Here is a 13,024-nt window from a genome sequence, read left to right as displayed (position 1 = left end):
TTTGAATTTTTCGGTGAAAATGCGATTTTCGAAATTACAAAAATTGCCAAAAAAAAATTCTCGTCTTTGCTTAAATCAATGGTTTTGATAAGAAAATAACACTCTGTAAACATTAAACCAATTGGGCAATTATTCCAACTTCACAATATATGGGAAACACATTGACTTGAATCGTTTATTATGGTGTAAACATATTTGTTAAAATTTTGATTACAGTAGTCAATTTCAGCTAAGCTTTGTGGTCTCATATGACCACGCGTGATGTTAATCCCAATCTGTTTAATCGGATTACAGACGTTGAAATTACCATTGGTTTGAACACTAGTGATTGCATTTCATCATGTTGGTGATAATCTTTTTTTAGATTATTAACCTGTAAATTAAATATAACGGCTGTTATTGACACGAATAATTGGTAGACACAAATAAACAGAATGATACAGCAGTGTGGGAGTGATATAAAATGCAGAAGATGACCAAAACCATTCATAAAAATGAAGATCTTCGCATTGATACTTACGTTATCCTTCCTATTCAGTCAAGGTAAGATTTTAAAAGCAGAACTTTAACTGTAATTGGTAGTCTCTTTTAAAATAATTGTGAATTTTATTTAGCAATGCCCTTATTTGTCCATTAATTTATTTACCTTAATTTTTGTTATATTTGTTAATTTATTCGATTTAAATGCATTATTGTTTTTTTTTAAATTATAAATCACGTTCGTTTTATGTGTTTGAGCTTTTGATTTTGCCATTGGACTAGTCTACGAACTTTCCGTTTTTAATTTTCCTCGGAGTTCGGTAATTTTTACATGAGCTTTTAGATGGCATGTCATTAAATAAACAAAAAACAAACAAAAAACGAGAAAAAAATTATATTTGTGTGTTTTGGTATATTTTATTGTTTCTAATAAAAGTTATATTAATACTAAAATTGAGAATGGAAATGGGGAATGTGTCAAAGAGACAACAACCCGACCAAATAAAAAAACAACAGCAGAGGGTCACCAACAGGTCTTCAATGTAGCGAGAAATTCCCGCACCCGGAGGCGTCCTACAGCTGGCCCCTAAACAAATATATACTAGTCCAGTGATAATGAACGCCATACTAATTTCCAAATTGTACACAAGAAACTAAAATTAAAATAATACAAGAGCTGTTTACTTATGCAACTATCTGCTAATCACTTTACTTACTTTATTTCATCATTTCATTATTTCATTATTTCATTGATATATTTGAATAGATTGAATAGAGAGAACACACAATGATTAAGTACTAGGCTCTGCTTCTGTTAATACTTCAGTTTTATCATGTATATCTTTTATATAGTCATTTTATAAAATTTACTGTTTGCAAAAGTATAAATTGTTCTGAATAATAAGGATGTTCTTATCCCAAGCAGAAAACTCTAGCCGTATTTCGCACAACTTTTTGAACCTGTGATCCTCAGTGCTGTACAACTTTGTGCTTGTTTTGACTTTCGAACTTTTGTATCTGGGCGTCAGTAGTAAGTGCCGTGTGGACGAAACGCACTTTTGGCGTATCTAATTTTAAACCTGGTGCCTTTTTAGCTTTTCCCTTTCATGAATGTAACCTACCGAATTAGACTATTTACCGGATTTGTCATCACATAAGCAACACGACGGGTGCCACATGTGGAGCAGGATCTGCTAACCCTTCCGGAGCTCCTGAGATCACCCCTAGTTTTTGGTGGGGTTCGTGTTGCTTATTCTTTACTTTTCTATGTTGTGTCATGTGTTCTATTGTTTGTCTGTTTGTCTTCTTTCATTTTTAGCCAGGCGTTGTCAGTTTATTTTTGATTTATGAGTTTGACTGTCTCTTTGGTATCTTTCGTCTCTCTCTTGTTAGCTATTATTAGTGTGTTTTCTTGTCTGATATGTTCTCCTATTCATTTTATTGTAGTCCTGTAATGTTATGTTGTCATTTAATGTTATATTTAACATTGCCATTAAAGCGGGAGGTTTGGCATGCCACAAAACCAAGCTCAACGCACCATTTTTTTCTTTTTAAAAAATGTCCTGTTCCAATTATGTTTTTTTCCATCGATTTACAAGTTTTGAACAGCTGTATACTACTGTTGCCTTTATTTAACAAAATAGATAAATCAAAAGTAAAATATATTGGAAAATTAAAATATGCTATTGATATCTTGATATAATTTATTTAACATTGAAATAAATATGTTTATAAAAGTATACTGAAATATGTGGTATTAAAAATAGCATGTAAAATGTTTTAAATGATATAAAGATAAACAACTATGACGGTACCAAAGAAAATCATTGCATGATCAGCTCCTGGTTGGGGAATACACAGAATTTGGCGAGATTAGCCAAAAACCTCGATCACATTGCCGTTAAACTACAACATAAGAACTGCATGCAAAACACAGTGAAAAAGATTTGACTCAATAGATTGGTGATATAAAACAAAAATTTAAAAAAAAAACCGAAAAGACAAAAGACTCAAAATGTCAAACTAGTCCAAACTCCAATTTTAGCTTTTAAATAATTCACGTTTATGCTATAATTAGGAAATAATCTATGGCTTCCATGAATTATTTTATTCTAATACATGTTTTTCTCGTAAACTACCGTCAAATCCAAAGTTGACATTTCGTAACTTAGGAGCCGCCATGTTGACTTGCTGAATCAGTAAATATGCGAGTATTGCAATACAATAAAAAATTAAACAAAACCTACTTCAAAATCAATTTAAATACAATATTATACGGATGGCTCACGTATAAACAGAAATTTTTCAACTCTAGCGTTTTCATTTGTATGACGTCATGTTTTGAAATGAAAATCAGTAATAGACTTTCGCGGAATTTTAATTTATTTTCATTTTGTTGATTTCTACGAGCTCTTGTGCATTACTTCTTTTCATTATGCATCCAAATAAGAATACAAGTTATTTTTCTTTTTTTAATTTACAATTTTTAAAACAATGAAATCTGCAAGGGTTTGCAAATAGGTTCCAATACATGTGGATTTACGTGGGAAGTATATTGTAAAAGCCATTATTATGTATATTTCTGAGTCTGCGCTAAGTATAGATATATGGAGAATTTTATCACGGTGTTGTTTACAAAGCGAAAGAAGCACGTCATATTATAATCTAAAATATGTCTGTTCGGCTCCAACCCGGATTAAGACGAAGGCGTCATAAGCAATTTCAGAAAAAAACACACCCTTGAGCAATGCCAACATTTAGGAAATCTACAGGATGTATATCTACGCAAGTTAATAATTGGCTTTCAATACTAATTTAATTGATTAGGGACTTTTGTTTTGAATTTTCTGCAGAGTTCAATATCTTTGTTATTTTACTTTTGATAACATTAACGGTACCGATTTTACTGCAACAAATGCGCATTTTTATAATACATGTCGCTTTAGTTGCGCTTATTGCCAGGATATTTTAAAATTTTAACCCTATTAAAAAAATACAGCTGCTCCAAGAGCACGTGATTGAACCTTTTTTTTTAAATTGAATGAATGAATGAATCTTTATTGCAAAAGCATAGACATGCTATGGCAAAATTAATAACATATATAACATAACATAAAACATGAATAGACAGCAGAGAACAATAGTATAATACAATGACATCTAAAGTTATAACCTTATTGTGCATATCAAAATTATGGAAAATCAAACGGAACGTTTGAGGGCAGACGCTAATAAAATGGCTCTGTAGAAAAAAAAAGCATGAAGATTCCCTCAGTCGTACAATAATTTTTGCAAATATGACTTTTAAAAGTGTTATTACTTTGAAAAGTATAATCATGCTTAAAATCAAAAGCGAGTCTACATTCAACAATCTCAGTCTAATATGTATGCATTGACATCAATTTGTAATAGTGCATGACATTTAGAAATGCTTTTTATGTATCTGATTATCAATGCCTAATAGCTCTGGAATTATATATTAAAAATAAACCAGTGTGTTACGTTTATCAATTCCAACATGAATGGAAAGTTGCCCGTATATCAATCCAACAAACTCAAGTTATGATACAACATGTTAAAAAGTTTACATAATATGATAGATAGTTACGTCAACCTTGAACAAAAAACTAGAATATTAAAATAAAAATAGGGAGCTTCTTTTTTTCAATCGCAACACTAATGCAAATATTTGATGAAATCAATATAAGCAAGTTATAAAACAATGACTACAACACGTTATCAAGTTTGTTCGTCCGAGGCGCTATTCTGGATTTGCCCTCATCAGGCACTCTAAAAGCCGAATATTCTAAAGCCAACAGCCGAAACAGTTATCCTACAAATATTCCTACAAATACAGAAAGTGTTTAAGGGGAAGTAACTCAGATATTTCGTTTAGAGCAAACTCTTTAATTTTTGTTTTCTGAAAGTATTTTAAAACATTTACAATATAAAAATAGGAATATGTGGTATGACTGCAAATGAGACATCTATTCACCAGAATTCAGTTCATCTAGTTCAAAATCTTATCATATTGTTTTCTTTAATGTTACACAGTTTTGCCTTTTCAATATAAAATCTAGCATGTTTCTCTTTTGTCATAAAAATTCATAATATCTGATAAAATAAATAGATTTAGCTAACAAAGTCCTTATATTTCAATAAGGTAACTTTATTTGTTAATGGAAAATTGTTTTAATGTTAATTAGGCTTAAATTAAAAATTGTTTGCTTTCCCCTCTCTGTGATTAAAGTAAGATAACTCTGGTCAATTTTCCTAACATTCAATCATTATGGGAAGATGAAATAGTTCTGTTTTCATTTATAGTCTTATTCAGAAAAGTTCTAATTGTTTTGGGTAGGTCCCAATTGTAATTTCACACTCTAGCATTCGGCACCAGTTAGAAGCTTCTGGAATAAAATGGTGGCTATGGTGTACTGTTTTGTGTTTGTGCGTATGTGTGTTTGTGTTAGGCGTTATTACACTTCTTTCATGTATTTTTCTTAAGGGATCGAGTAAAGCAGATAAGTTACATCAGCTTTCTGCTTCATTTGAGTTCTGGCATAATAGTATACACCATACCGATCTTAGAAACAAATGCCTTTACGAGTAGAATGACGAATGCTGTTGGACAGTTTTTGATGCTTACCACAACTTGAAAGAGTGTATTTTTGACAGCACAATTAATGTTTTTCACCGGCAAATTGTACCTCAAATTAAAAGTAGGAAAAAAGTGTTTTATTTTAATAATTTCCAGGATATGGCTTTAATAGAGAACAATTTCATGAATACTGGGAAGATGCTTTTTCTGTGACATAGTCACTTGTTTCCGAATATTTCCCCCTATATACCTTAACGGTATATTAAGGTATAACAAAGGAAAGTTTTATTTTGTAACGAGTGCCTGTGATCTGTGATTTAGAGCAGTTTGTTTCATCGCTCTAAGAAAGTTAGTGATGATGAAGGCAGACTTGACCTTGCTTATTTTTTGACGTATAAACACGGTATGAATACTTCCAGATAACAAACAAATATTTATAAGATAACAAAATAATTTTTAAGTTAATGCAAGCACACGAGGTGTATAGTGTCTGATACGATTACAGGTTTGTAATGTTTAACAACCATATTATATCAGTATGTAAACACGTTAATTATGAGCTTTGTAAGTCAAGTAGGTCGAGCATTTTTCTGAGTAAGTGTTAAAAAATTTCAAACAAATATTCTTTACTGTGGTTAGTCGTCAGTATCTATAGATTAACAACTTGTGGTTATATTGATAATTTAGAATCTTCCTTGAAGGTGGCGCATAAATTCCCAGCTAAATAACTCGATTGATGTGTCATTTGTATACAAGAGTTATATTCCTTTGAACTATTAGTCTATGTTTAATTTCATAAAGTCAATATGTTGATTGTCTACCTTGAACAGAGTTATAATTATATCTTATAAATATAGTTTTTTTTATTGAATTTAAAATCGTTACAAAATCTGTAATGTACTAGATACTCGTATTTTTCATTAGTTTATCAAAGACATTTATGTATATCTATAATTTCTTTTATTTGTTTTGAAATGTTTAAAATTAATATATACCAATATAAAGAATTATTTGTTATCTTATAAATATTTGTTTGCTATTACTGGAAGTATTCATACCGTGTTTATACGTCAAAAATAAGCAAGGTCAAGTCTGCCATCATCATTGCTAGCTTTCTTAGAGCGATGAGACAAACTGCTCTAAATCACAGATCACAGGCACTCGCTACAGAATAAAACTTTCCTTTGTTATACTTTAATATACCGTTTAGGTATATAGGGGGAAATTTTCGGAAAAAGTGACTATGTCACAGAAAAAGCATCTTCCCAGTATTCATGAAATTGCTCTCTATTAAAGCCATATCCTGAAAATTATTAAAATAAAACACTTTTTCTACTTTTAATTTGAGGTACAATATGCCGGTGAAAAACATTAATTGTGCTGTCAAGAAAACACTGTTTCAAGTTGTGGTATGCACCAAAAACTGTCCAACAGCATTCGTCATTCTACTCGTAAAGGCATTTGTTTCTAAGATCGGTATGGTGTATGCCATTATGCCAGAACTCAAATGAAGCAGAAAACTGATGTAACTTATCTGCTTTACTCGATCCCTTATGACAAATACATGAAAGAAGTGTAATAACGCCTAACACAAACACACATACGCACAAACACAAAACAGTACACCATAGCCACCATTTTATTCCAGAAGCTTCTCACTGATGTTGAATGCTAGAGTGTGAAATTGCAATTGGGACCTACCCAAAACAATTAGAACTTTTTTGAATAAGACTATAAATGAAAACAGAACTATTTCATCTTCCCATAATGATTGAATGTTAGGAAAATTGAACACAGTTATCTTACTTTAATCACAGAGAGGGGAAAGCAAACAATTTTTAATTTAAGCCTAATTAACATTAAAACAATTTTCCATTAACAAATAAAGTTACGTTATTGAAATATAAGGACTTTGTTAGCTAAATCTATTAATTTTATTAGATATTATGAATTTTTATGACAATAGAGAAACATGCTAATTAGTGACTGTTATATGTCATAGGAAACGTCATCTAATAATCACTGTTTTATATCATAGGGTGTGTGACCGTTTAAAAAGAAGAACGAGATTTCATAAAGGTTATTTATCTGATATAGGATGTATTCTCTCTGATACATAATGAATAGTAGAACTCTTCAAGCCTTTCAAAATATTTTTAACATTTTAATGATGATCGAATAAGTGCATTCGGAATAGTTTATGTCACTATCGTTTCATAAACATGTCAACAGTGACATCTTTGACTTAAAATGTCAAAATAAAAAATGGTTTTAGGACAAATTAGATACGATTCAAGGTTTTAACGAAGAAGATTTTTTATCCGTTTTAGTATCAAGATATCATTAAAGGTAAAATATTTCATTAATGACAAATTCTAAAAGTTAGGCTATATAGCATTTTTTTAAATTTGAAATTCTAATGTTAATTTAAAAAATCTAAGAAAAATAGTTAAAGTCTTGTGAACATTGAAAACATGTCAATTAGTAGATTTGTTTTCCGACTTCAGAGTTCCTAAAATATTATCGTATCACACCTTCTTCCATCTCGCCCTACATACCATAACCTCTTTATTTTCAGGAAGTCATAAGGAATCATATACCTGTTCTTTCGTTACGGGTGACCCACTTTTCAAAGTTTACCTTTTTTTATTAATGGTATATTTACATATCATTTATTTTTGTTGTACATTAACCAGACAATGAATTGATCACTGATTAAAAACTGCCTCTGATATATGATTCCATCCTTTACACTGGGTGATTAAGGGCTTATAAAGGGGGAAGGGTCTCTTTGTGAAAAAAAAAAACGGTAAAGTAAACAGTGAAAATAATAATAAAAAAAAAAACTCTCATTTTTAGATATAATGAAGGACCCTCGGCTGTCTATTTTATTAATTTTTTATGTGTGCAGATGAACAATTTCGTCTTAGGATGTTCTATTTTGCAAAAATATCATAACTAAGAAATATTGTTTCTTTTAGATTCAAGCGGAAAATATAAAATGCAAATATAAGAAATACAAATTTAGTAAAATTTAACTTCAAACGTACCTTATTATTATATTCATCTTGGTCATTATACATTACATCTTACAGGTTATCCCTACGATTTGAAACAAATCACAAAGTGAATAAGCTTATGTTAATGTCAATCCTCATTTTTAGTCTTTTAGTGTATTAATTGCAGCAATTTCATTATTTACGAATAAATAAGAAGTTTTAAGTTAATATTTTATGTGATAAATAAGAATAACAGTATCAATCATTACGTTCTTTTTTATCCACAAAATTTCAGCTCGTTTTAACATCAGTGGTTCAAAAAATATACACCAAAAACCTTATTTCGACAAATAATGACACTTCAGAGATACACAAGGCAAATAAAGGCAACGGTAGTATACCGCTGTCCAATAGCCATGAATCGTTTTTTCGAAAGTATTTTCGGGTCACAAACCAAAACCAAGGGAAACACATGAATTATACAACGAATAACTATTTGAAATTTTTAAAGCTAATATAAACCGGCATTAAATAATAGTAAAGTGATACGAGTTAAAAGAGCTACAATTAAAGACAAATTTAGAGCTTTCGTTATGTATTTTTTGTCATATAGTTCATCAACTGTTTCGGGGTTTTTTAATCATTGACTATCAAATATACGGCTTTGAGCGTGCCTAATAAAGGTAAAATTCAGAAAAAAGTTATTTTGGTCGCCATTTATCTAGTGTGGTTTTATTTTTTTCCCCCAAAGTAAAGTTTTACTTTGCAAATATTAGGATACTATTATTAATATTCAATCAAATGTAATAAACTATTGACCCTACATGAAACCATATCTCCAGGACAAAACAAAATGTCAATAAGCCGACTAAGATGAATATACAATCATTATCGGTTAATCAAGCATCCTTATATCATTATTAGAATATAACAGATAATTTAAGCAGGTGACAATCGCGTATTGATAAGCACATAGATTGGGAAATTCATGACAATGTTAATTTAGAAATTATGTCAGTATCATAATATATTTGTTATGCCTTACATAAGTTAGAACGTTTGATATAAATACATGCAACAGTAGTATATTCCTGTTCAATAGTCATATATTGATAAAGCGGAAACGAATCCGGGTCGCAAACCATAACCGAGGGAAACACATCAAATATATGAGGACCGCAACGGAACAACAGAAACACTGAAGTGCAACAAAAACAAACGCCATAATACTTAGAAACAATACATTAATATATGTTACAGTCGGAATAAATATTATATATCATTTATTCTGTAGAACTGTAATGTTTGTTCCAGTGGAATAATATTACTGAATATTTCCTCCACATGGAACATTTATTACGAAGGAATTTATATATCTGGACAGTATTACTTATGTACTATATATGTACCAATTTAAGAATACGACAGTTGTTAGCCAATAATGTAAATGAAAGACAAGAATATGAAAAAAGACATAACACAATAGTGGGATGTATAGATACCGAGCCAAGCTAAAACATTATTACAAAAAAATAAACAGTATAGATTAACAACATACAAATACAGAAAAAGACTACATTGAAGACGCATTAGTGGTCTTCGGCTGTTGTCTGCTCTTTGGTCGGGTTGTTGTCTCTTTGACACATTCCCCATTTCCATTCTCAATTTTACATACGCAAATAAGATAATACACAACGTCAGTACCTCGAATCTATACTTCAAAAATCATGTATTATTTGTAAAGTTGATACGGAATATTTATCAACAAGATCTTGGGATCTGAGTCTGAGTAGAATCTGCAAGCTCTTGAATACCGAATGAGTTGTGGTCATACTTATAACATTTTACAAAACTATGAATCGTTCGAAATGCTAAGAATTTTACCCTTGATTACCTTAGCTGATTACCTTGATTACCTTAACTGCCAAAAACTTGCGTTGCGTTCTTTATCAATGTTATTCAACCGCATGTTTCATTTGACATTTTAAATATTTTATATGAGAATCACTAATGAGTCCTTTGCAGACAGAATGCGTTGCAATCGTAAATAAATACAGCCCGTAAACGCGACAATTGTCATCATACAGCCATCAACCATTAGTAAAACCAATACCACATAGTCATGCATGCAGCTTTAAAAGGACTCGAAATGACCAATATAAATAATTCCAAACGAGAAAATAATAACGGCCTGGTTTATGTACATAACCTCATCATAAATACCAGGGTTAAATTTTGTATTGAAGCCTTGTTAATAAACTATGTGACAATAGTTGTATATTTGATAAGTTTTTTTAACTAGTATGCATCTATCTATTTACTCTTTTTCAGCAATAGCAGATCCTCAATGTTTTGTAGCTTGTAAACAGATATGCGCCATTTCAAAAAGCCAGGCAGCACTGCTTTGTCCTATGTGTAAATGTGAGTTTAGTAAAACGTTATACAAGATAAGGCTATCTTTAAATTATGATAGAAAATGATAAAAAGAAAACAAAGTAAAGAAAGCCATATCCGCATAATGTTAATCTTATATACAATTACCTTGATTTATGTCGAGAAAAATACAATTTTTTGATAACCCAAACTGATCTCAATAAGGAATACACCGACGTCGATGTCATCAAAATGGTGATTTTTTTTTAACCGGATACATATTTACTGAGTTCTATTGATTGATATTTCGAACGACAAACGGTATTTCAATTGGTACTAATTGTGATAAACTGCATCCCGCCTTGTTTTTGTACTTAACTCATACAGAACCTTCTCAAAGATAAAACAAAATAAATAGAAGCATAGGGTATGATTTCCAATGATACATCTCTCCACAAGAGACAAAAAGGACACAGAAATTAACAAATATAGGTCATATTACAATCTTCAACAATGAGTAGAACCCATACCACATAGTCAGCTATAAAAGGACCCGAAATGACAAATGTAAAACAATTCATACGAAAATTACAACGACCGGTTTATGTGTAAAACAATGAACGAAAAACAAATATGATATATACAACAACAAAAGACAACCACTAAATTACAGTCTCCCAACTTGAATCATATAATTCTCTCAATTGGTTAGTGTTACCTAGAATGTTCTTCTTGATAGACTGACGAATTTATACATTGGTAAACTACTGTTGTACAAATTTCTTGCGGTTACGATATAACATGTTGCTTTTGTACGTCTGCATCTTTCCATTTTTCATGCTGTTCACAGATTACATGTAGACATATGTCGAATATTTTTGTTTTTCAGGCTGCCCACAGATAACATGTAGATACTGTATGTTTGGATACGTACTGGCCAGAGACAGCACTGGATGTAGAAGTTGCCGGTGTAAATGGCCAATGTAAAAACCGAAGAAATCCGAATATACACTTTATTGGTGCAGCATTACTTAGTGAATATTTGTGATTGTTTTTGAGAATCATTAAGAATAAACCTAGATTTTTATATGTTATATAAGTTTATGGCCATAAACTCATCATAGATACCAGGAATCATAGATACCAGGATTAAAATTTTATATTTACGCCAGACGCGCGTTTCGTCTACAAAAGACTCATCAGTGACGCTCGAATAAAAAAAATGTTTAATTAAAAGCCCAAATAGAGTACGAAGTTTAAGAGCATTGAGGACCAAATATTCCTTAAAGTTTTGCCAAATACAGCTAAGTTAATCTATTCCTGAGGTAGAAAAGCCTTTTTTTTCTTCTCAAAAATCCAAAATTTGGTTAACAGTTAATTGGGTCATTAAAATATCATTACATAAACTGCTTGATGAATTAGGTATTGACAATTCACTTTGAACTCAACATATACACTCACAACACTTACCAAAGAGGAAATCCTGGACAATCATAGGTCTGTTCTTTGTTCTTTTGAAATTTCAACCAAAGATGAAGAACTGGATCTTCCATCACTGTATTGGATACCTAAACTACATAAGTGTCCTTACAAACAACGGTATAGTGCTTGGTCTTCAAAGTGCTCCACGAAACCTAATTTATCAACATCTATTTTATCGGCTCCAAAGTTATTGCGAAACTGCCCATTCTGGAGTTGGCGTGAATCAGATGTGGATACTAAAAAATTCCAAAGATCTGAAAGAGTTCATACAATCTAAGATTCTCTCATCTTGCAATAGTATTAAAACAGTTTACTTTTCTACACTTTACACAAGTATTCCCCATTCCAAACTAAAAGACAAATTGAAAGACTTGGTATTACTTTGTGTCATTAAAAAGAATGGCGAATGTAGATGCAAGTATATTGTCTTGGGGAAGGATAAATCCTAATTTGTAAAGAATCACCCTGATTAAAACAAATAATTCTCTGAAATTGACATTATCAAAATGCTTGATTTCTTGATTGACAACATATTTGTTACGTTTGGAGGAAGTGTTTTTCAACAGACTGTCGAAATTCCATAGAGAACCAATTGGGCCCCTCTTCTTGCCGACATGTTTCTTTATTATTATGAGGCTGACTTCATGCAGGATCTTCTTAGGAAGAAAGATAAGAAGTTAGCAGTATCTTTAACTTTACGTTCCGCTATATAGATGATGTTCTCTCACTAAATAATACAAAATTTGGTGATTATGTTAATCGAATCTATCGCATCGAACTAGAGATAAAGGATACTACAGATACAGTTAAGTCAGCCTCATATCTTGACTTACATCTAGAAATTGACAATGATGGTCGGTTAAAAACAAAACATTTCTATGTAGCAACATTCCAGCAGCGCCTGCATACGGAGTATATATCTCCCAATTGATACGATATTCCCTGGCTTGTATTTCCCATTATGATTTCCTTGATAGAGGTTTGCTGCTCACAAGGAAGCTATTACACCAAGAGTTCAAAATGGTGAAGTTGAAATCATCCGTTCGTAAATTTTACGGACGCCATCATGAGTTGGTTGACCGTTATGGAATAA

At 31.2% G+C, this 13,024-nt stretch overlaps 1 long non-coding RNA gene across 1 annotated transcript; it reads left to right on the top strand.

The window, feature by feature from the left end:
• The first annotated feature begins 247 nt into the window (after nucleotides 1-247).
• LOC139514766 (uncharacterized) lies at nucleotides 248-11,536 on the top strand. The gene is made up of 3 exons (XR_011662692.1): nucleotides 248-543; nucleotides 10,408-10,497; nucleotides 11,339-11,536. It is a non-coding gene; the product is annotated as an uncharacterized lncRNA (long non-coding RNA).
• The last annotated feature ends 1,488 nt before the right edge of the window (nucleotides 11,537-13,024 follow it).

Source organism: Mytilus edulis, chromosome 3, assembly GCF_963676685.1.
Source record: "Mytilus edulis chromosome 3, xbMytEdul2.2, whole genome shotgun sequence".
In the NCBI taxonomy this organism is placed as follows: domain Eukaryota; kingdom Metazoa; phylum Mollusca; class Bivalvia; order Mytilida; family Mytilidae; genus Mytilus; species Mytilus edulis.
The sequence above is the reverse complement of the archived record's forward strand: the minus strand, read 5'-3'. Positions and strand labels throughout refer to the sequence as shown.